Genomic DNA, 16,251 nt, shown 5'->3' on the forward strand with positions numbered 1-16,251 from the left:
ACAAGGCATCGGTTAATACCTAAATAATATGAAATCGACAGAACAAGACAGACTGCCAAAGTAGGGGATTGCTGTTGAGGGTGAAGTACGGTGGGGACTTCGTGTGCCCTGGGACCGATACGGTAGCCGTGAAGGCCTCAACAGAATCTCGAAAAAGCATCTTTCCCAAGAAGTAACAGGAGTCACGTCATAGCACAAGAATAGTAGGGAAAAAATATTCTCATGCAATAAACGTGCATCACTGAAGAAGTTTAATTTCCTCTCTTAATTTTTACTTTTGCTTCTCTCTCATTTTTGTTTAAATTCTAATGGAAGAATATTTTGCGTTCCGTTAATGCAGTAAATGGTATTATAGAGAGAGTTATTTTCACCGTAATCAATTCAGATTACAGTTTACAATTTTCTAACATTGTCTTGAAGATGAAATTCAGTGAAGTAGTCACTGGATGTCAAATGAGTACAAAGGAAATAGTGGTACGGTATGAGGGTGCTTTTTATATTTAGGTGTGGTCCCGTTACTACGCTTAAGATAACGCTAAAAGCTCAAGGGTGGTAACCCATAGTACAGTACTGAGAAGTGCATGTAGTAGAGAGTCGTTGTGGAGACGATGATTGTTCATTATAATGTGACATTCTAACCTGTCATAAAGCAGCATCTTACAACCAATCGTCTGCGGACTAAAACGCTGCAGAAATTGACTAGGTTTCCCAGAGGACTGACATGAAACCGTTGTAATGCTCCTGGTATTAGTTAGAACGATAACTTCACCCCAGATTCCATCGTCTAAGCTTGTCACCTTCTCTGGAATGTAATGGTCAATTTCATTACGTAGATACTGAGAAAACTATACAGGTACAAAATGATTTTCAATATTTGAGGGTGGAATATGAAAGGAGCAAAAGAGGCTTCTTAAAAAACTTGAGAGGGTGTCTGACGAGGAAATGGTAACTCAAATTCAGCATCAAATTTCGAGTCATTCCGTATTACTACAGAGATTGTCACCAACTAAGGAAAAAGCGAAGCGAACAGTCAAGAAGGCTGGTGGTTGTTTTTAGTACAGTTATGAAGGATTATCTGGTGTTGATTAGAATGCTTTCGTATCCATCAAAAAGATTTATCTACTTAGAATTTCAGTAAATGACACTCATCGTCACACTTGCTTAGCGCAGTTTGATTTTCCACGCCCATCACCACGGCCTGGCAATCGTAAGATTGAATTTGAGTGTGGTTACCTTGGGAGGTAACTGCAATGCAGATGTATGCCTTAGAGGACAATTGCGATTAATACGACGAATTTCGATGTTTATTTTCTACATACTGGTCTCAGGAAGCACAAGACAGAGTAATGCATGGTACACTAATGATGAAAATCATTTTCAGTCTGGCTTTAAAACTCCCGTTTGGTTCCTTGACAGTGCAGAGTCAGGAAATTAGTTTTTCCAAACTTCCTACAGTCCTGCTGAACGAACTTGTATTTGGATTATGATATTTCCCTCAGAGCTCCACCAAATCATTGTGTTCGGCGTAAAGGTAATCTCTAAAGAGTTCCAAGGTTTTCTACAAGAGGTATGGTCGTGGTGTAGAGGACAGTGCTGGCCGGAATGATAATGTTTTCTCCGCTTCAACTGAGGTCACCATGAAACGCAAAGTATCCTTTCAGATGAAACAACTCGCTTTTGGGTCGACATAGCGTTGACGGTTGAAGTGGTTGCGTGGAGGAACTTCCAGACAGAAATAAGGAGGATAATTTTAACAGTGATAGAAGTCACTCAAAAGTCTGGGATATTTGGCAGCTGTAAACATCATTTGCTGTTACACTGTGGTGTAAATGATATTTTTATGTTTTAGTTAACAGTTTTCTCTTCTGTGCAACAAAATAACGAATAGAATGAGGGTTCGCAGCAGAGCTTTTGTAAAGTTTGGAAGGTAGGAGACGAGATACTGGTAGAAGTAAAGCTGTGAGGACCGGCCGTGAGTCGTGCTTCGGTAGCTGAGATGGTGGAGCCCTTGCCCACGAAAGGCAAAGGTCCCGAGTCTCGATCAGGTACACAGTTTTAATCTGCCAGGAAGTTTCAAAATAACGAATGTATATTCTTTTAAAGAGTATTTTGTGTGCCATGATTCATGAGATGAGATCTTCTTGTGCTATTACTTTTTAGGCAACTATGTGTGGCATTACATTGAGTCATGTTTTTGGTATGAGAATGTGGATGGATTATCGTAGAATATTTCTTTGTATGCCACATTTAATTAGTCTTTCTTATGATGCTGATTTTGAATGTAATGTTATGGAAGCTACAGTCTGTGCAAAACAATTGCAACGACTGAAAACAAATAAATGTACACATGCAATGTTACAAAGCACACAAAATATCACGTCATTCAATAGATGCAGTACCATCATCACAACCTCCGTAACGTGATTTGATAAGCGAATTTCAACGAAATCAATTTTTATCTCCAGATAGCGTCAACCGAAGTTATACATCTGTAGTCTGCAACCACTTAAGTAACCTATGAGAGTCACTACACCTGCAATCTCTGTGTGAAAAAAATTCTGTGTCGGTATTCATGAATATCTGTTGTGAACAAACAAAGTGTTGGAAAATGGGCTTCAAAATCCAGTCCCACAACTTGCTGAAAGATGAAACTTGGAAGAGTGACACGTGTCGCAATGCTCATTCACTGTCCATAAAAATTATGCTTAATTGTGTACACTGTAAACAAAACATTACGGCCACTGTCTCAACAGTGTGTTGGCCCACACTGGAACGCAGTACAACCGCTGCTCTGACGGCACCGATTCGACAGCCCTCCAAGGGTATGTGGTATGAGATGTCCATGCTCAGGTCACAGAATTCCCATACATTATGCTCCATGTCTGAATGTGTGGAGTTCACAGCCGATAACATCGATATGTTTCTCATCCGTATCACAGCAAAAAAATTTGTTGGCCAATACATCAATATGACAACAAAAATATGGGGTTATGACACAGACAGGTACCCTGCTGAAAGATGGCAACTCTATCGGAGAGACATAATATTCACGTAGTTCACAGCTGCTTTGATGCTTTTGATTACTACCGTAAATCTCATGAGTCCTCAGACGAATGTTCCCTCAGAGGATAATACTAAACTAGGGGCTTACGTCCCTGGGGCAGTGCATGGTTTTGGCATCCATTTACTTGAATGATGGAGTATCCAGACATGACTTTAGAGCGAGTATAACAATAAAAATAATGAACGTGATTCATCCGATGAAGTGACACGATTCCACTGATCGTGAGGACAATCAAATGTTCAAATGTGTGTGAAATCTTATGGGACTTAACCGCTAAGGTCATCAGTCCCTAAGCTTACATACTACTTAACCTAAATTATGCTAAGGACAAACACACACACCCATGCCCGTGGGAGGCTTCGAACCTCGGCCGGGACCAGCCGCACAGTCCATGACTGCAGCGCCTTAGACCGTGAGGGCAATCTCAATCCTATTGCGTCCATTCCAACTTCAACCGATGGTGTCGTTGGATCAACATGGGAATACGTAAGGGTCATCTACTGCAGAGGTCCATGTTCAATAGCGTGTGATGAAAGGTATGCTCCGAAACGAGCCTTCACCAGTACTCTTCTGTGTCTTGAGCTTTCCAGTGCAGGATAGCCCTTGTACACATTATGTGATGATACCTACTCATGAGTCGTAAAAAATGACCAAAAATTAAAAAAAAATCTTGTTCTGTAGAAAAGAGCACTTCTTGCTAAATTACAAAAATCTGTAATTTATCTTTTTAATTTTCCGTTTGTTTGTAAATATAGTTTAAATTTAATTTTACACACTCATCTGTCAATTTAAAGTCCGTTAGAATATGTGATGTAGCCTTCTTTTCCTTCTTCTGGCTTACAGACTCGGATCGTAAACACAGATGTATTCTACAAGGCTCTTACTACCGGAACATAAGTACAGTTGCACCTAGAAGGCTGTGGCTTAGCTGCAACAAAAGATCTAGATACATTTGTTTAGTTCTTCCTTTCGGAATTTGAAACTCGAGTACTTCTTAGTTACTGCCAAGTTGTTCTATTTCAGTGTATGGTTTGCTGTGCTAGAAATGCCGAGACTGACGAACTTTAACACTAAACAGAGGTTTCGAGGCAGTCAGTTCAAGCAACGTCGAATAATAAGCTGCACATCATTTGGGATCAGTTGTCACTTACAGAAACAGGGTGTACAAGCATATAATACCGTCACAATTACACTGAGGTGGCAGAAGTCATGGGATTCTTCCTAATATCGTGCCGGACGTCCTTTTGCCTGGTGTAGTGCAGCAATTGGCGTGGCATGGACTCAACAAGGCGTTGGAAGTCCCCTCCAGAAATACTGAGCTATACAGCATCTATAGCCGCCCACAATTGTGCCAGTGTTGTCGGTGCAGGAACTTGTGGACCAACTGACTGTCAATTAACTCTTATAAATGTTGGATGGGATTCATGTCTGCAGATCTGGGTGGCCACAGCCAACAGAGAAGAACTGAAGCCCAGTGGCGTAGAGCACTCTCATCCAAAAACATTGCATCGCTATTCGCAATCGTTAGTCCATGAATGACTGAAAATGGTCTCCAAGTAGTCGAACATCCATAGCGGACAGTCCACTCCATGTGAACACAGAGCGTACCATTATGGAGTCTCCACCAGTTTGCAGAGTGCCTTGTCGACAACTTGGATCCATGGCTCCGTGAGGTCTGCGGCACACTCGAATCCTGTCATCAGCTGTTTTTCTTTTTTTTTTTTGTCATCAGTCTACTGACTGGTTTGATGTGGCCCGCCTCGAATTCCTTTCCTGTGCTAACCTCTTCATCTCAGAGTAGCACTTGCAACCTACGTCCTCAATTATTTGCTTGACGTATTCCAATCTCTGTCTTCCTCTACAGTTTTTGCCCTCTACAGCTCCCTCTAGTACCATGGAAGTCATTCCCTCTTGTCTTAGCAGATATCCTATCATCCTGTCCCTTCTCCTTATCAGTGTTTTCCACATATTGCTTTCCTCTCCGATTCTGCGTAGAACCTCCTCATTCCTTACCTTATCAGTCCACCTAATTTTCAACGTTCGTCTATAGCACCACATCTCAAATGCTTCGATTCTCTTCTCTTCCGGTTTTCCCACAGTCCATGTTTCAATACCATACAATGCTGTACTCCAGACGTACATCCTCAGAAATTTCTTCCTCAAATTAAGGCCGGTATTTGATATTAGTAGACTTCTCTTGGCCAGCTGTTACAAACTGAAATCTGTCTCATCTAATGAGGTCACCGTTTCCCAGTCTTCTAGAGTCTTGCCGATGTGCTCACGGCCGGCTGGAGTGGACGACCGGTTCTAGGCGCTACAGTCTGGAGCTGCGCGACCGCTAGTGTCGCAGGTTCGAATCCTGCCTCGGGCATGGATGTGTGTGATGTCCTTAGGTTTAAGTAGTTCTAAGTTCTAGGGGACGGATGACCTCAGAAGCTAAGTCCCGTAGGGCTCAGAGCCATTTGAACAATTTTTTTTATGTGGTCACGTGCCTAGGAGAGGCGCTGCAGGCGATGTCGTGCTGCTGGCGAAGGCACTCGTGTCGATCGTCTGCTGCCACAGCCCATAACGCCAAATTCCGCCGCACTGTCCAAGCGCATACGTTCGTCTTACGTCCCACATTGATTTCTGCTGTTATTTCATGCAGTGTTGCTCAGCTTTAGCGTTGACATCTCTACGTAAACAGCGCTGCTGTCGGTCATTAGATAAATTCGGTCGGCCACTGCATTGTCCATGGTGAGAGGTAATGCCTGTAATTTGGTTTTCTCGGCACACACTTAACACTGTTGATCTCAGAATGTTGAATCCCCTAACAATTTGTGACATGGAATTTCTCACCCGCCTAGCTGCAACTACGATTTGCGATCAGAGGCCGTTTACTCCTGTCGTGCGGCAGTAACCACGTCGCACACCTTTCCGCATCTCCGCCAGTGCACTCACTGCCCATTTACACCTCTTGTACGCCACACTACCGCCCTCTGAATGTGTGCACACTGCAATCTCGTGCCTTCTGTCACTTCAGTCTATTCTTCTGTTTGAGTTCAGCAGAGGGGTGACAGCAGAGGACGCAGCCAGAAACATTTGGACCGTCTATAAAGGAATACAATCGGACAGAGATTGGCAAGGAAATCGTTTTCTAGTTTTAAGGAGTATGGTTCTGACATTAGGGATTCTCCACGTTCAAGAAGATCTTCAAGGTTTGATGAAGGTATTTTAAATGCATTAATCTTCAATGACCCACTACAGCATACTCGAAAAATCCCTTATGTGAGGAACTGCGATCATTGCAACCTCGTGTGACATTTGCAAATAAGTAACGTAAACGCAAAACAGTTATAAGCAGTGAAAGTTTTGACGAGGACGTTGTTAGGAGAATTGTTTACAAGTTTTATCTGACCGACACTCGGGTGGCTACAGTGGAAGGAATCAAACAGAAGTTGAGAAAAGCTGTAGACTTTCAAGGTAGTAATACTAGTGTAAGGTGGTTATTAAAGCAAAAATAAGGTATACTCATACTGCTAGAGAGAGAAAACATCACAGAAAAAAGAATTGCGTATTTGAAACGATAAATAGACTGAAGAGCAAAAGAAATTGCTTTACCTGCCTAATATCGTGCAGGGCCCCCGTGAGCTCGCAGAAGTGCCGCAACTCGACGTGGCACGGACTCGTATATTGTCTAAAGTAGTGCTGGAGGGATCAAGCACCATGAATCCTCCAGGGCTGTCCATAAATTCGTAAGAGTTCGAGGGGACGGATATCTCTCCTGAACAGCACGTTGCAAGACATCCCAGACATGCTCGATAATGTTCATGTATGGGAAGTTTGGTGGACAGACGACGTGTTTAAACTCAGATGAGTGCTCACGGAGGCACTGTGTAGCAATTGTGGACGTGTGGGGTGTCGCATTGTCCTGCTGGAGTTGCCAAGGTCCGTCGGAATGCACAATGGACACGAATGGATACAAGTAATCAGACAGGATGCTTACGTGTCACCTGTCAGAATCGTATCTAGACGTATCAGGGGTCCCACATCACCTCACCTACTCACGTCCAATTACAGATCCTCCACCAGCTTAAGCAGTCCCCTGCTGACATGCACGGTACATGGATTCATGAGGTTGTCTCCATACCAGTGCACGTCCATATGCTCGATACAATTTGAAACTAAACTCGTCCGACCAGGCAGCATATTTCCACTCATCAACAGTCTAATGTCGGTGTTAAAGGGGCCAGGCGAGGCGTAAAGGTTTGTCTGGTACGGTCATCAAAGGTACACGAAAGCCCATATCGATGATGTTTCGCTGGATGCTTCACATTGTGTCACTTGCTGATGGCCCAGCATTGATATCTGCAACAATTTGCGGAAGGGTTCCACTTCTACCACGTTGAATACTTCTCTTCAGCCGTCGTTGGTCCCGTTCTTGCAGGGTATTTTTCCGGCTATAGCGATGTCGGAAGTTTGATGTTTTACCGGATTCCTGATATTCACGGTACACTCGTGAAATGATTCTACGGGAAAATCCCCACTTCATCGTTACCTCGGAGATGCTGTGTCCAATCGCTTGTGTGCCGACTGTAACACCACGTTCAAACTCACTCAAATCTTTATAACCTACTATTGTAGCAGCACTAACCGAACTAACAACTGCGCCAGACATCTGTCTTATGTAGGCGTTGGTGACCGGAGCGCCGTATTCTGCCCGCTTACATACTTGTGTATTTGAATGCGCGTTTGGCGCTTTGGCGCTTCAGTGTAGGATTTGGGGAGGAAAAGGAAGACATTGTGTACGTTAATGAAAGTTTCATTTTATCATCAAACATAATCGGGAAATCATGAACTAATAGGGGTCTGATGACCTCAGATGTTAAGTCCAATAGTGCTGAGAGCCAACCATAAACTAATAACACAACTCATGGTCTTCTCAAACCGGAATCGAGGGACAACCCCTAATAGTTGTCCGTACAGCCGGTGAAAGTGGGTTTAATCCTAATGCGCTTGTCATGTGGAAGTCAAATCAAGCAATATGAGATTACCACAACCACATGAACGAACAAAATTGTGAAAAATGGGTGACGGAAAAGGTGATTCCCAATAAAAATCGTAACTCTTTATTACAACCATAAAAGAAATATATCTCCAACGTCTAATTCTACTAAAGTGGCCAACAAAGGAACGTACCACGTTCTCGGATGACATGCTCAAACTTTTTCAACACGAGATTGTTTAATGAACCAAGCAAAGGACTGTCGAATATTCCGTCGGTAAGTTTCTGCACAATTCGGCTCGCGTTGTTTTGCTCCTTCCTGCTTACCACCCCGACTTAAATCTAACAGAAAATATTTGGCCATTTCTGAAAGGTTGGGTAGCTTCTAGCAACATCCTCTGCAACTTAACAGCTGTGGAACATTTATGAGAGGAGCAATTTAATTCAGTAGCCAAAGAAGACTTTATTCTGTTGTGCGAACACGCTAAAAAAATTGAACGAGCATACTAGCAGTAAGATGTCTTTTTTGACGATGAAACTGTTAAAATAATAATACCCTTAGTTGGCGAAGATAGTGACAGCGAAAGTGATAACTGTGATTGGAGTAACTGCGCTCCATGATAGTGACTGAAGGTGAGTTTCGAGCATATGCTCGTGCCCAACGTCTATAGAAGACAGGTCTGGTCACGATTCATGATCCTTTGCGATAGCAGCTATTTTGGTTCTAGCCTATTACACGACAGTAGCAGATTGTTTTTGTACTGGATATAGTGTTTGTCGCTATTTTAAATCAGAGCATTTAAAAACGGGTTGCTGTGCAGCACCGAATTGCAGCAGCAATTCTTCTAAAGGGGTGAGATTATACACATTTCCTGCAGACAAAGGTGAGAGAGTTATATGGTTAAGAACTCTAGGATAGACAAATGGAAGCCAACAACACATCCCAAGTTGTGTGAAGTAAGTAAATTACCGGTTACAAGAATCAGAGCTGAAATACCGTATGTTTTCTATATAATTTATATATTTACGATTTTTTAAAGCTGCACTTTGAGGAGTCACAGTTCGAGTTACGTAGAGCTGATGGAAGAAGACTGCTATAATGTAATGGCATTCCAACAAAATTCGACGTCCCAAATGCACCCAAACTAAACGGAAACATCCAAAAGCAGGGTCAGTAACTAAAGGTGAGATATTCATCATAACTGAAGGTGAGATATTCATCAACGTTTTTCAGTTTTCATTTGTAACCATGTTTCCGACAGAACGCAATCGTTTATTTTAGATTTATGAATGTAACCTTTCAATCTATGATCAGTTACCATCACTCGTGTCACCTGAAATGATTGTAGCTTATGAGGGGATCAAATTAGTGGCGGGCAAATTGTGCCTGGAATTAAACTGTAGTAGCACATGAATTTATATGAAGCATTTATGTCTAAAATTCTCCTTTGGCCCTACTGCAGTTTCTGTCGATTCTCAGCACTGTACTGGCATGCATTCTGCCGACAACATGGGTTTGTACAGTTTGTTGCTGTGTAATGTGCTTAGTGAAATATTTTATATTAAGAATAAATCTTAAATAGGAATATAGCTATTGTCGCACCCGACACACTAATTGTGCTATGTCGGTACTGTAGCTGCAAACACAATGTTGAGATTAGAGGACTTGGTTTCATAGCTGAATGCATGCCAGTGTTCGTTTAAAGGAGCAGTGCTGGTAACATGGTTACTGAAAACGCTGTTACAACATTTGTCTTTATTTTAATGTTTCTAGCTGTGAAATAATAGAGTTTCGTAATTATATTTCCAGCCACTGAAGCGTTTGAGGATGAAACACATATAGTGATGTCTCTTGCATCATTAACAAAAATTCACTAGTTAGAAAAGAGCTATAATAATTATCATTTAGATAAGTTTTGATGGTAGGCCCACATTAAATATTCTTCTCTCTTCGAAGAAGAAGAAAATGAAAGAGAAGATAGTTGCAGTGGAGAGCAAGGTTAGCACACTCTTACATCCAGACCAGATAAAGTAATTGGAAAGAGTTTCTGAGTCAAACCCTTACAAATGGTCAAACAAAATATAACATTTTCTCTAAAAGTGAAATGTGATGTTGGTACAGAGAGTTACGAAAATCTGAGGTGCACCAACTACCCATTGCCATCAGCAACGACCGTGAGGAGGAGGACCGAAGCCTGCAAATTTGCACTCGGCATTCTGCATGATATTACTCAGTAGTCAGATGTGAAGCTCGAGTCTGAAGATGTGTAAGGAAAACTCTGTGTACTTTCATTGGATGAAATGTCCATAAAGCCATTTGTTGAAGGTGACAAAGGTTTAAAAGTATATATAGGATTTGTTAGAGAAGAGTTAAGCAGTTCATCAGAGCTGCAGCTTTCCAGCCATGCCTTAGTTTTTGTGGTGCCAGGTTTAACAATTCACTGGAAGCAGATTGTGGCATATTTTTTAACTGGGAACTCTACAAACCAAAACAAACTTTGGGACAGCCTCAAGAAGGCAATTGAATGTTTGTATGCTCATGGTGCAATAGTGAAGTGTATTTCAAGTGTCCTGGGTGCTAGCAATGTTGGCATGTGGGGAATTCTAGGAATTCACTCAATTCGTAGCCAGTTGAATCGAGCGAGGTGGCGCAGTGGTTAGCACACTGGACTCGCATTCGGGAGGACGACAGTTCGAACCCGCGTCCGGCCATCCTGATTTAGGTTTCCCGCGATTTCCCAAAATCGATTCAGGAAAATGCGTGGATGGTTCCTGTGAGAGGGCACGGCCGATTTCCTTCCTCATCCTTACCTAATCCGGGCTTGTGCTCCGTCTCTAATGACCTCGTTGTAGACGGGACGTTAAATGCTGATTTCCTCCTCCTCCTCCTCTGTAGCCAGGTGAAACGTAGAATTACGCACACCTGCTTGTCTGACTAGAGCTTCTATTTTGCTGCAGATTAGCCCCACATTTTAGAGAACATTAGAAATTGTTTGCTGCACAAAACATAACATTGTCTGTGGCCACAGTAAAAGAAAATACCCTGAGTCACAACAAAGTTCCACTGAAGCATGTAGAATCTTTACTTAAACTTCAAGGGGAGGGTGGATCTATATTTGTTCCAAGTCTGTCAGCTACCGAGGTTAATCCGAGTACATTTGAAAGATAAGAGTTCCAGTGGCTAGAAACTAGTTGAATCATAATGTAGCTTCTGCTTTACAGTTTCCTGCGTTAGCAGGGTTTCTTTCAAAAGAGACTCTAACAACAAGCTGGTTTATTATTAATCTTAATGAGTGGTATGAAATAATGGTAAATAGAAAAAAAGGAGAATCAATCTGTAAGAACAATGCCGATAGGATGATGCATCTGAGACAGATGCTGCAGTGGTTTGGAACATCGCGTTTCAGCAGCAAGAAGCAGTGGAAACCAATACAAGCTGGACTTCAGCTGTCTACTGCAACTGCTCTGTAACTGTTTGAGGAACTATCTTCCAAGCGGACAATTGACTATCTACTAACTAATAGGCTGTCCACAGACTACGTAGGATATTTCATATTCCAAGTCCGTGAAACTGGTGCTATTCATCCTACACCAGTAAAACTAAAACTTGTAATCAGAAGATTAGCACTACATGGTATTCACGTGTACCACGGCCATGGTGAGTACTACGTCGACATTTTTCCAAATCAAACAGCCAGAAGCTGAGACTGAATTAGAGCCTCAAGCCTCAGACCCTTAAGTATTAACACTGTTCAGCTAGCAGGACTGTATGACTTTTCTGGGTCGGTGGTGCGTAAACTTATCAGAACTTCAAAGTTAGTTACATGTGTCACGTATTAAATCAATACATTCTCCACAACCTTCAGAGAACCTTCCCTATGTGTGGAAAATGACTGTGAATCAAGGGGCATTGATGCATCCAACACAGGCTACACTTAATGTTATAAGCCATGGTGAAGATGTCTTCCAAAAATGCATTTACGAACTGTTGAAGTATGAGAATGTTCCTCACCATTTGGTTGCAATGTGTCTCAGTTGTACTGAATGCGTCAGTGGTTCTTTGTTTCCTAAGCATAATGTAGTGGAATTGCTTTTAAAGACATTTTTCTCTGTAAGATCGCACACTTTTGCCAGACTTAAACATGACTTTCACGAGTAAATCAAAAGTCTATACCCATTAAAGTTCGTTATGCGAACGAGAGCTGATATTCAGAAATAATGTTTTGCTACTGTAAGTAGAACGTTACGTTTTACCTGATCATTTCCTTTTTTGTGCTAAGTAAACCATCAACAAATCTCTTATGTTCATTTTTATTTTACAATTGTACACATTTTCTTTGTAGCATTTTCCTTCCGAAAGTTGATTTGTTTTGTCTGTTTCTTCTGCTTGTGGTGGACTCTTTTGGCCATAAATATAATTTTTCTGTAATTGATACAGTATACAGTATACGCTGAGGCTCAGCTATTACCAGATTTGAAACATAGCTGGTTGGTACATAAAGTTGAAGGAAACTGCTATCAAGTTATCATGTTTGTACTACTCTTGCAATGGATGAAACATAGCAGAAAAGTTACTGCTTTTCAGTGACCTAACGATTTTTGCAATACCTCTAACACTTGTGTCTACAAATCTGATGTCTACTGCTGGATTAGGTATTGCCTGTCAAAGAAAATCCACTGAGCCTGTTTTTCAAGCTCCATTTTTGTCATTGTTCAGGCACAAGATACTTCTATCCTAGACGTTAGCTGCCTTTACTTTATCCTTCCACTGAAATTGTGTCTTACTTGTTGTAAAAGTGAACTGTGTTCATAGTGATGTAAAAATCATTTTCAAGAGATAACTGTATTTCTCATGTATTGTGTGAACTTGGTAAGCTATTGAGTGTTGAAAATACTGCTCAGGTAACTAGCAGTCTAAAGCCTTATGTTATTGTGATCTGCGAATGATGTGCACTGTTAGACGACATATTAGTTTGCCATAGCTAATGGAATTTTATCTGATCAACATTTAAAACTAAAACTGTCACACAGCAACAGTTACATTACTGATTTCCAGAAATGTAAATCTGATGGCGCACTGTTATTTGGGATTGTGTGTAAATAAACCTTCTGTTGAAATGTGACTTTACAAAAAAAAATCTTCCAGTTTTAGCAAGTGCATCACACATATTATCCTCGTATATCAAAATAAATATTTGTAAATTATTAGAATTTTCTTCATTGTAACCTTTTCTATAATCGTGATTCCTCGGTCAGTTGGAAGATTGATTTGGTTTGAAGCAGTGAAACCAAAATTTTTTATGAGGAATGCCGGTTATACAGAATGAGACCATATTCATTCTCACTACATTACTGGTATGTATGACTCTAGCTAAAGATACAATTAGTAAATTGTATTACATTGGAAGGAAGATGACCTTCCATTTAACAAAATTCTGCTTTCCGCAAAGACATCTGGGTAACATAAAGCTATGTGTTATGCTTTAAGTAGTCTGTAATTGTTCTTTGCGTTCCAGTCACTGAAGGACAATATTATTATTAATGAAGGAGTGAGGGGTGTTGTCGGTAGAATTGAATGCCTAGTGAGCTTTTCTGGCCAGATTTGTTCTGATAGCATTGTTTTTAATCAGTTTCTTTATTTATAGGCACATGAAACGGGTCAACTTTGCAGGTAACGAGTTACTAGTGATTCTCCCGTGATACATTGCACAGTTTCTCTGACTCGTTTGTTCACTTAGAATACAGTACAGATATAAATGTCATATACGCTAAATTAAACTCTATATTTTTAGTATCCTCAAAACTAATCGTTTGAAAATGGCGTTGTTTTCATATTTACATGCCAACACAACTTTCTCTGTATAAAGATAGCACCAGTAATGACGCACAACAGATGTAACTATTCGTCCAGCGACTTCTATAGCAGACGTCAGAGTCACTGCTTGCTTCTGATAATGCTGCATCAGATTTCCTTGTCAAGTGTTTACACTGAGCAGGTACAAACATGCATGAAAGCACATCGTTTTACTCAAACGAAAAGAGCAATATTGGTGTTACACTTAACCAGCATTTTGTTTTTAAACTTAAACATATAATTTCCGACACAAGGACAGGCATAATTTTTTAAGAACGATAATAATTTCAGAAACAAAGCGCTCTTTTCCCTAGCGACTGTGTCGTCTATTCCAGCCTCCCCACATAGACCTTGCTTGCGCTGAGCTTCGCGGCAGTTCTCTCCGTGACGTCGGAGTGTAACGCCGCTCGTGGAGCAGGTGGCTAGTTGTCAGAGGAGCCCACAGCAGAGGGGCGTGAGGAGCAGCCGCCAAAGCCGCATAGCGGACCCCACCGGGCTTCACAAGAGCCGTGAGCAGCCCGCGGCAGCAGTCACTGCAGTCCAGAGCTCTGCAGGCAGCAGACCCGAACTCTAGCCTGGCGCGGCACGAGGGTCGCCTGCTTCCCTTAGGAAAACCAGAGACAAAGACAAAAAGTGAGAGGAGGTGCAAAAGCTGCAAGGAACCAGTGATCTAAGAAGGCTGCTTGACTTTCTGTTAACTTCACAGTCTTCAGTCATGTTCATTCGCCACTTTCGTGCGCATAAAATCCTAAATTGAAGGATATCGAGCTGTTGATAGTGAAATCAGGCTGATAATAGAAGCAGTTTAGACAGTCAAATGAAAGACACGTTCCAAAGTACAGTTAAAACTTTCCTTAAATACGTACAGGAAACACACCTTAACGCTGCAAATGAGAGCAATAGGAATAATTAGTGAGGATAGAGAGCAAAATAACTGGCTAAAAGAACGGGCATTTGTGAAGCAGAAATAGATGTTGAGCCATGGTAAAAATTGCTGGTTCGAAGTGCGCGCCGCAGCGCGTTCTGTGAAGCAGTCGCCCTCCGTTTCTGGCGGTGGCAACGCTGTGGCAACCGCAACTTTGGTGTCTCCCGCTGGTGGGAAAGGGGAAAGGTTGCCTGTTCACGTGCATTGAAAGGGTGCTATGAGCTCGCCAGTTGGTCAGTCCGAGAGAGGCTGGGTCAGTCTCGCGTCACCAGTTTCTGGTCTGCCTCTCGTTCGCATTTGTGCGGCAGTGAGTGTCTATCTGTCGTCGGAGTGCTAGTATGTCTGTCGTTGGAATCAAACTTTAAGCCAGAAAATGAGAGTCTTGCCAGTCCGCCAGTAACAGAACTCAGGTAGTGGTCGCCCGGTCGGGGCTGAGTTCCTGCATCTGAGTCTGCGCGTTAGGCCGCCAGTCTGCTCGAGTTGCTCGGGCAACGGTCACTGGCGGTTGGATCGGTCGGTTGGTCGGTCGCGCACTGAGACACAAGATGACTGGTCCGCCTTCAGCATCGGTGCATATGAGGTGCCCATGTGAGTCCAGTGGGCCGCGCCGTATAGAAACGGGTAGTGGGTTCGCGGTCGACACGAGAGCAACACGAGTCAAACCGCGACAACGGGCTGGCCGGGGCGAACTGCGACGCCGCGAGACGTGAGCTCGGCGCGCCTTCCTGTGTCCGTTGAGGCGGCTGGCAGCGGACGGTTCGGAAGAGCGTTCTGGGGGTGCTGCGCCAGGTCTTCGCCAGAAATCACAGTTTATTAGAAGTTAACGGATTCGTGATATGTTGTTTCATTTACTTGTTAAAGTCTACTTGTTTCCATTCCAGTTCAGTTACAGTTCAGTTTCGCAGTTTCCGTTTATAAACTGCGTTTAATTGGCCATCAGGATAAGCAAGTCGGTATTTCATTCACCACATACGTTCTGCATCGTCTATTACTTTCAAACTTTTGTGAAATAATTGGTTTTTCTACGCTGTGCTGAGACCAGGAATTGTTTCAACTAACCTTAATTAGATTCGTCTAGGTTAAAACATGCTTAAAAAACACTGATATCGTCTAAATTTTTAAAACTGAGTATACTGTAGGAGGAGTTTTCGGTATATAACGTAGACATCGTCGAAGTTTTATGTTTCCTTTTGCACAATGTTGTTCTGGCGTAACCACAAGCGCTGGAACGGAGCTGAAGAACGCAAGAGAAGAGAAGGCGGTGAATCGACGTCGGCGAATGGTGCGCTGATTAGGACTGCACCACGACAGCAGCGGCCTCTACAAGAGGAGAATATAAGCGCCGCTCCTGCCAGCCTTGGCCGCTCAGTATTCGGACAACATCAGCACGGCCCAGCAGAGAGTGCTACGGTACCAGTGACGTG

Source organism: Schistocerca serialis, unplaced genomic scaffold, assembly GCF_023864345.2.
Source record: "Schistocerca serialis cubense isolate TAMUIC-IGC-003099 unplaced genomic scaffold, iqSchSeri2.2 HiC_scaffold_1353, whole genome shotgun sequence".
NCBI classification, from domain to species: domain Eukaryota; kingdom Metazoa; phylum Arthropoda; class Insecta; order Orthoptera; family Acrididae; genus Schistocerca; species Schistocerca serialis.